Below are 9,834 nucleotides of genomic sequence, written 5' to 3'. Positions count from 1 at the left end.
CACAGCCAACAGTCTCATCTTCCCTGTGAAAAAGAGTGGGGGGAGGGGTTACAGATTAGTGCAGGATTTAAGGGGAATAAACAAGATCCCCGTAGTGCCCAATCCAGCTGTCATCCTCATGCAGATTCCCTCTACCTCTAAGTACTTCACTGTGATTGACCGCTGCTCGTTTTTTTTTCTGTTCCTCTCCACCCCGACAGTCAGTACCTTTTTGTTTTCACCTACAGGGGAGTACAGTACACCTGGACCAGTCTTCTCCAAGGTTTCATTGACAGCCCAAGTATTTTCTCCCAGGCCCTACATGATTGTTTGCTATCATTTCAACCTGAGAATGGGTCGGTGCAGATACAATATGTTGATGACTTGTTGTTATGCTCTGATTCATTTGAGTCGTCCCTGGCAGACACTAAACAGCTTCTGTTTCACCTCTTCCAGACAGGACACAAGGTTTCTAATGATAAATTACAGTTGTGCCAGACAAGGGTTAAATACTTGGGACACTGCTTGACGCAAGGACTAAGACACCTGACCACAGACAGGATACTGGCCATCCTTGATATGACTCTGCCGCAAACCCAGCAACACATTCACACTTTTCTAGGAATGTGTGGGTATTGTCAGAATTGGATTCTGGGGTTCTCTAGTCTGGTACTACCACTGCAAGAAATTGTCTCTTCGAGCAAATCATAATGGGTCTCTCATACAGAGGAGTGCTAAAAGAGTGCTTGTCACAAACACCAGCATTGGCGATGCCAGATTATGAGAAACCTTTTGAGTTATATGGTACAGAAAGTGCTGGGTGCGCGGCAGGAGTCCTAACACAGAAACATGGTGATGCCAGCAAACCGGTTGCCTATTATAGTGCACAACTGGACACTGTAGCACGGTCTCTCCCCTCTTGCCTACGAAGTGTTGCAGCCATAGCTTTGTTGGTAAGTAAAAGTGAAGACGTAGTGTTAGAACACATCCTGACAATCTTTACACCTCCAGCAGTATCAGCCTTGCTAAACTCTACCCAAACCAAACATGTCTCATCCGCTCGGTTTACAAAATGGGAACTATCACTGACGGTCCCTGTAAACATCACCATAAAGAGGTGCAGCACATTAAATCCTGCAACTTGTTTTCCAAGTGTGTATTGTCATACATAAAGGGTGGAGGATGAGAATGATGGTGAAGGAGGACTTAGTACATATACTGATATGCATGATTGTATGGAATACTTGAACCAGACTTTCACTGCGAGACCTGACATTAGTGACATACCACTAGAAGATGTAGACTTTACCTTTTACACTGACGGTAGTTGTCACAGACAGACAGACTCAGGAGACCTGTGTACTGGATACGCAGTTGTAGATGACAAAGGTATCATGGAAGCTGAACCCCTTGGTCCAACTCACTCAGCACAAGTTGCTGAGCGGGTAACACTGACCAGGGCATGTGAGTTGGCAAAGGGTAAGTCAGCTGATATATTCACAGACTCTAGATATGCTTTTGGAGTAGTGCATGATTTCGGGGCCCTGTGGCACATGCGTCACACATCAAAAGACTGCTGACGGCCATACAAGAACCTGACAGAGTGGCTGTTATCAAGTGTAAAGCACACACCTACAACCAAGACCCAATTTCACTTGGTAACAGCTGGGCAGATGAAGCTGCTACGACGGCAGCAAGCACCATCAAAGCACCACCACACAACTGATGACATTCAATACAGTAAATACACAACAGTTAATTGAAATGCAAAGATTTGTGTTCACTACAGGAGAAGGCAGTCCAGAAGGCAAAGGGATATGGTCAGGAGTCCTCAGGACTTTGGAGAGATGGACAAGGGAAGCCGGTGGCCCCCAGGGCATATCTCCCAAGCCTAGCTGAGGCGGCAAATGGTCTGACTCATCTGGGCAAGTAAGGTATGTGCAAATTGGCAAGAGCCTACTGGAGTGCACCAGGGTTCTCTTCTCAGGTGAGCAAGAAAGCAATGACATGTCTTACTTGCTTGAGGAAGAATATTGGTAAGTCAATACAGACGGAGCCATCCCATATCCCTCCTACAGACGGACCTTTCCAGATAATGCAAATCAACTTCATACAGCTACCACCTTGTAGGAATTTGAAATATGTACTGGTATGCACTGATGTCTTCTCAAATTCGGTAGAGGCATTCCCTGCTGCCACAAATGCTCCTGTGTTTACCACTGTTAGGGTCTCCTGCCCTGTGCTGCCACGTCGTCATGGCAACCGGGAGACAAGTGCTAGTGGAGTAACCTGAGCGCAGCTGATACTTCCGGATCGTTTTTCTGGAGATCGCTCGCAGTTCTTTTGTTTCAAGGAGAGCTGCAAGTTATATTTCCAGCTTAGGCCTCAGTCTTCTGGGTCTGAAATTCAGCGGGTGGGCATAGTGATTTCCTTGCTACAAGGAGACCCACAGGTCTGGGCATATGGGTTGCAGCCTGACTGTCCGTCGCTTAAAAGTGTTGATGCTTTTTTTACGGCACTGGGCATGTTGTATGATGACCCTGACAAGACGGCCTCAGCCGAAGCTCAGATTTCGATCCTTAAGCAAGGGCGAAGGCCAGTTGAGGTTTACTGTACGGAGTTTCGGAGGTTGGCCCATGATACCCAGTGGAATGACCCAGCCCTGAGACACCAGTACCGAAGAGGTCTTTCTAACCAGATAAAAGACCAACTGGTACAATATCCCTTGCCTGATAGCTTGGATCAGCTCATGCAGTTATCCATCCGGGTGGATAGACGGCTGAGAGAGCGTAGGCTTGAAAGGGAGACCGAGGTTTCCTTCTTTCCCAAGGGAACCTCAGACTCTGAGGAATTTTCCGAGGAGCCTATGCAGATTGGGGCTACCCACCTCTCCTCGCGTGAGAAGACGCGGAGGAGACAGCAGGGGTTGTGTTTGTACTGTGGGAATAAGGGTCATGTGGTAGTATCATGCCCAGAAAAGCCGGAAAACTTCAGGGCCTGAGGGTGATGGGAAATATCCTGTCAGGCCAGAAGTCAGAATTTCCCAAGAAGACTTTTATCATTCCGGTGACCTTGAAGATCCTCGGTCAAACTGTCAAGACTGAGGCCTTTGTGGACAGTGGGGCCGACGGGGTTTTTATGGACCGCCAATTCGCCCTGAAACACTCTGTTTCCTTAGTACCCTTGGCGTCGGAAATTGAGATTTGTGGGTTAAACGGGGAACCATTATCCCAGGGTAAAATTACCTCTTGCACTAGCCAGATTTCTTTGTTTATTGGAGCCACACACTCTGAAAAATTGTCCTTTTATGTGACTGTCTGTACTTTTGCCCCATTGGTGTTGGGGTTACCCTGGTTAAGGGCCCACAATCCTCAATTTGACTGGGTCTCTGGGGAGATTCTTAGTTGGGGTACTGATTGTTTCAGGAGTTGCTTGAGCCTTCCAGTCAGGCTCTCGCAGCTAAGTTTGCCAGGATTGCCAGGGTGTTATGCAGATTTTGCGGACGTGTTCTCCAAAAAAGTTGCAGAGGCACTACCTCCCCATCGCCCCTATGACTGTGCCATTGATTTGTTGCTGAATGCTAAGCTTCCCAAGAGCAGGTTGTACTCCCTGTCACGTCCTGAGACTCAGGCTATGGCAGAGTACATTCAGGAGAACTTGGCTAAAGGATTTATCAGACCTTCACAGTCTCCAGTTGGGTCGGGGTTCTTCTTCGTGGGTAAAAAGGACGGTTCATTGCGACCCTGCATCGACTTCAGGGAATTGAACCGTATCACGATTAAAAACTCATACCCACTGCCTCTCATTTCAGTCTTGTTTGACCAGCTTCGTACTGCCACCATTTTTTCTAAGATTGACCTACGCGGTGCGTACAATCTAATCCGAATAAGAGAGGGGGATGAATGGAAGACTGCCTTTAATACCCACTCAGGGCATTATGAATATTTGGTGATGCCTTTTGGGCTCTGTAATGCCCCGGCAGTCTTCCAGGATTTCATGAACGATGTGCTCAGGGAATATTTGGATAGATTCTTAGTTGTATACTTAGATGACATCCTAATCTTCTCCCATTCCCTGGAGGAACATCGGAAGCATGTACGCTTAGTCCTCCAGAAACTCAGAGACCACCGGCTTGGGGCGAAGCTGGAGAAGTGCGAATTTGAAGTTCAGCAAATCGCATTTCTAGGATATATTATCTCCCCAGAAGGTTTCCAAATGGAGGGTTCCAAGGTACAGACAGTCCTGGATTGGGTGCAGCCCACTAGTTTGAAGGCGCTTCAGCGTTTCCTGGGCTTTGCAAATTTTTATAGACGATTTATCGCTGGATTTTCGTCTATAGTGGCGCCCTTGGTGGCACTCACTAAGAAAGGGGCGGATGTTGCTCACTGGTCTCGTGAGGCCAAAGCGGCTTTTGCCCGTCTCAAAAGGGCATTTGTCTCGGCCAAGGTGCTGCGACACCCAGATCCAGAGCGTCCTTTTGTGGTGGAGGTGGATGCCTCTGAGATGGGTATTGGGGCAGTGCTCTCTCAGATGGGAGTGTCTGATAATTGCCTTCATCCCTGTGCTTACTTTTCCCGTAAATTTTCGCCTGCCGAGATGAATTATGACGTGGGTAACCGGGAATTGTTGGCTATTAAGGATGCACTCGAGGAGTGGAGACACTGGCTTGAGGGGGCTAAGTTTGTGGTCTCAATTCTCACCGACCATAAGAATTTGGCATATTTAGAGTCAGCGAAGCGTCTCAATGCCAGGCAGGCACGATGGGCTTTGTTTTTTGCTCGCTTTAATTTTTTGATAACATATCGCCCTGGGTCAAAAAACATCAAGGCTGATGCGCTCTCGCAGAGTTTTGCTCCAATCCAGGAGACCACCGAGGAGCCGTTGCCCATTGTGTCCCCATCATGTATTAAAGTGGGCATTACCCAGGACCTCTTGTCATTAGTCCTTAGAGCACAGGAGCAGGCTCCTCCAGACCTTCCGGTAGGTCTTTTGTTTGTGCCTCCTAGGTTAAGACAGCGAGTGTTCCTGGAATTCCATGCCAAGAAGTTGGCAGGTCACCCAGGTATTGCCAGAACTCGGGAGTTTCTATCTAGGGCGGTGTGGTGGCCCTCGGTGGCTAAGGATGTGGATCAGTGGGTTCGGGCATGTGACATCTGTGCCCGAAATAAGACTCCTAGAGGGGTTCCTGTTGGCCCATTACATCCACTCTCTATTCCATCTAAGCCATGGACCCACATTTCAATGGATTTTGTTGTGGACTTGCCCAAATCCTCGGGGATGACAGCCATCTGGGTTGTCGTTGACAGGTTTTCGAAGATGGCGCACTTCGTTCCACTGGTTGGGCTGCCATCGGCCAGACGCCTGTCTGAATTATTTATGCTGCATGTTGTGCGTCTCCACGGGTTGCCACTTGATGTGGTCTCTGACCGCGGATCCCAGTTTGTGGCCAAATTCTGGAGGGCATTTTGTTCCGATCTCCAGATTTCTGTCAGCTTGTCGTCAGGCTACCATCCACAGTCTAATGGGCAGACTGAAAGGGTGAACCAGTCCTTGGAGCAGTTCCTCAGGTGTTATGTCTCCAAGTGTCAGACTGACTGGGTTGCTCATCTGTCAATGGCGGAGTTTGCCTATAACAACGCGGCTCACTCTGCTACAGGGATCTCTCCCTTCCTTTGTGTGTATGGGCATCATCCTAAGGCCAATTCTTTTGACCCCCTGGACTCCACGCCTGGTGGTTCCTCTGTCGTTTCGGTCCTTAGAGGTATTTGGAGGAAAGTGAAGAAAGCCCTTGTGTCTGTGTCATTAGTGACCAAAAGGGTTTTTGATAAGCGGAAAAGACCCTGCAGCTTCAAATTAGGAGACTTCGTCTGGTTGTCTACCAAGAATTTGAAGTTGAGACAGCCATCTCATAAGTTAGGCCCCCGGTTCATCGGCCCTTATAAGATCACCAGGGTTATCAATCCGGTGGCATTTCAGTTAGATCTGCCCCGTTCTTTGGGTATCAATAAAACATTTCATTGTTCCCTTTTAAAACGGGCGATTAGTAATCCTTCTTCCAGAGGAAGACCTTCCCCTCTTCTGATACGTGGCCAGAGGGAGTTTGTTGTTGAAAGGATTCATTTTTGGTGCACTGGAAGGGGTATGGCCCGGAGGAGCGGTCGTGGGTGCGCAGTTGTGATCTTCATGCCCCCAGACTGATACGCTCTTTCTTCTCGCAGTTCCCCGATAAACCCGGTGGTAGGGGTTCTATGACCCCTCGTCAGAGGGGGGGTACTGTTAGGGTCTCCTGCCCTGTGCTGCCATGTCGTCATGGCAACCGGGAGACAAGTGCTAGCGGAGTAACCTGAGCGCAGCTGATACTCCGGTTCGGGTCTTTTGCTGTGCAGTGGTTACAGGCAGGGGATCCGGTGCTGGTTTTTGTGCTCACAGTCTGTGAGGTCTGAGGGGGGCGTGGACAGCACCTGCTTTATAAGGCCTCTTCTCAGGTTAAGCAGATGCTGCTGAATCTTTGTTGGTTAGTCAGTTCCTGAAAGTTAGCCAGTACTGTGTAGCTTTGTATTTGTTTGTTGCTTACTGCAAATAGGCCTGGGGATTTGGTACTACACTCTGCCAATCTAGACCTAGCAGTAAGACTGGAGTCAGTCGTTTAGGCTGCTGAGGTTCTTTTGCTATTCTGTGAACCCAGCAGGTTTGTGGCTGTACTTTCAGACCTGCCTGCATAATCCTCTTTCACTGTGCAGGGCGTCCATGTGTCAGTTTAGTGGCAGTAAGCTGAACCTGGGCCCTGCAAGTGATAATTAGGATTGTGGAGACTCTCGTTGTGTCTATTATTCCATCTCTGACCAAGGAGTTTACTGCCACACCCGTTGGTAACCCTTTAGGGTTTTGCTGTTGCCCTTAGCAACAGCATTTCGGGTTCTCTACGTATTAAAACACAACATCTTGCTTTTTCCATCTGAGCATTTCTAATACTAGGGAGACACCCAGTTTCTTAGCCTCTGGGCTTCTCTGTTCACTCTGTGTTGGTTTTGTTACCCTATCACCTTCTGTGTACGTTATGTCATATTTCCCAGTCTGTCTGTGAGTTCATTTGTTTTGCATCCCTCTCTGTTCAGACACCAGTACATTCCTGCAGGCACTGGTGTGCATAACAGTTCAAACACCAGTACATTCCTGCAGGCACTGGTGTGCATAACAACCACTAAGAAAATTGTACAGGAATTTGTGTGTAGATATGGTATCCCTAAGATTATTGAGAGTGATAGGGGTACCCATTTTACAGGTGAAGTCTTTCAGGTCATGTGCAAACTTATGGGTATTAATCGTAAGCTACATACTCCATACCGGCCACAGGCCAGTGCGAAGGTGGAGAGAATGAATAGCACTATTAAGAACAAGCTGAGCAAAGTGATGGTTGAAACTGGACTGTTGTGGCTGGAGGCACTTCCACTAGTATTGTACAGAATCAGAACCACTCCCAGGTCATCGCTTAACCTATGACCCTTCGAAATTCATTTTGGACGACAGTCCCATGTAATGATAAATCCCCAGGAGGATCTGAAATGCAATAATGAAATGACTGTGCAATACTTGGTTAGGATGAGCCAGCAACTGAAAAACCAACAAAGGAATTTGAAACTGGCGATTCCTGACCTACCAATCAGTAATTGTCATGAAATTGAACCTGGGGACTTTGTGATGATTCAAAATTTTCTACGCTCAGGTTGCCTAAAAGACAGATGGGAAGGACCGTATCAAGTTGTGTTGACAAGCACGACAGCACTGAAGGTTGCTGAGAGAGAGACTTGGGTCCACTCGTCGCACTGCAAGAAGGTCGCTAACCCGGAGAGAGCTTGTGAGAAAGAGAAAGGTGAAGAAAACCTGATATCACTGGAGAATCTGTTTCGGGAAACCTGAAAGGCAGGACTGCTGAAACTGCAACTGAGCGTGGTAAAAAGAAATATCAAGGACTGTTGTCTTATTTTTTTTCTCTCCAAAACACCCCCCCTCTTCATTTTATCCTCCCCTTCCTTTTTTTCCCTGCCAAAATGGATCCACATCAAGAGACTGTATTTCGGATTTTTCTTGTGATTCTATTTTTGATCAGGACAATTTGTTTTTGTGAGGGCCCCTGAGAAGTCGAGCAAGGATCTGGAATGGGTTCTGATGGAGAGGATGAATTTGTAGGACCCCAGGATCAGTCCATCACCTTGGTCAAAGCTGGTATAAGTGTTTCAACATAACCAATTTCCGGAAACCAGGAAATTGGGAAGTGACTTGGAACAATCAGACAATGACCTTCTCACACAGAGCTGACAAAGAACCCATCAACCCTGAACTTGTACGTGGGATAGCCACAAGTGGGAGGTACTTCCGATACAAGTATACATGTGGGATCAAAACCATGTGGGCTGGAAAAGTGTCACAAGCATATTGTGCGCACATCATCCAGCCAGATACTTATATCAAGCAGATGGAAAAGCTGGGGACAGGATTCTTTGTAAGGATTTTCTGTGATATATTACTGATGCATTTTGTCCCTTATGTTCTCCCTGAAGACGCTTATTTCATATGTGGAAGGAAAGCGTACAAGTGGCTTACTCCGAGCTCTGAAGGGTTGTGTTACATAGGCAGAGTACTACCAGAAGTCAAGCTCATCGCACATGACAAAATGAAAGACATTCACCGCAGCACTCCGCCTCCTTATACTCACACCCACTACGAACACATTTTCAAGAGGCACCTCATAGACAGGAGAGAGCTTGCAGCCTCTAATTTGATCCATGAATCCACCGGGATTCAGATTCTTCTTGTATTAGATATCACCCATACTGCCAGAGGAATTATAAATTATAGGTATATCCATGCACTAGCAAACTTGATAGATAATATCACTAAGATGTATGACAACACCTTCAGGTATACAGGCAGTGAACTACAGGCCTACAAGAAGGAACTGGTACAACACAGGATGGTCTTGAATTATGTCACGGCCATGACAGGTGGGTATTGTGTTACTTTAGCAACTCAATATGGTATGAAGTGGTGCATGTATATTATGAACAGTACTGAGGACCCAACGGAGATCATTGATCAAAAGATGGACGAGATCTTGCAGTTGAAATGGGAGTTTAGAAGGAAACACAATCTCACTTTAGCGGCTGTGGGTAATGAATTGACTGGATGGGCCTTATCGTTGAACCCACTCAAATAGTTCTCTGGGTTAGGAGAGTGGGCACAAGGAATGGTTGCAAATGTGGGGAAGTTTCTCCACTGTATACTGGGTGTTGTCATAATTATTGGCCTGATACTTAGATGTGTTCAGATTTTGATGCGACAAAAAAGGCATAATACAAATTCAATGAGTCTAAGGAGCAGGTGCATTGTGAATGCAGCAGATCTGGTATACAACCCGATTATAGAGACAGTGCTGTAATAGGAATGTAAATAAATTTCATGGTCTGTTTCTTTCACCCTCTTTTTGTGTTCTCTCCCTCTACCCAGCAAAACTTCTACTGGAGCCGGACATCAGTGTGCAAAGACATAGGTACATGTATGTATGCAACGCTCATTCAAATCAGACATCTTATGCTATAGCACTGCCCCAGCATACTCTATAGGTTAAATGTCATCTCACACCCAACCAGTGGTCCCTTGACCGCCGAGTGCATATAGAGGATGTCTCGTCCTCCTCCATGTCTTCCCCAACCATAGTCAGTGTCTGATTTGTGAAATAAATACATACAAGTGTCTAGGTCACCTGTGATGTGTTTAGAAATATTTTGTTAGTAATTGATGACAGTTATTGTTTACTGTCAAAGGATGACTGTCAAAGTTGAAAATATTACACACACA

This window comes from Pseudophryne corroboree, chromosome 4, assembly GCF_028390025.1.
Source record: "Pseudophryne corroboree isolate aPseCor3 chromosome 4, aPseCor3.hap2, whole genome shotgun sequence".
In the NCBI taxonomy this organism is placed as follows: domain Eukaryota; kingdom Metazoa; phylum Chordata; class Amphibia; order Anura; family Myobatrachidae; genus Pseudophryne; species Pseudophryne corroboree.
This window is presented reverse-complemented; position numbering follows the sequence as displayed.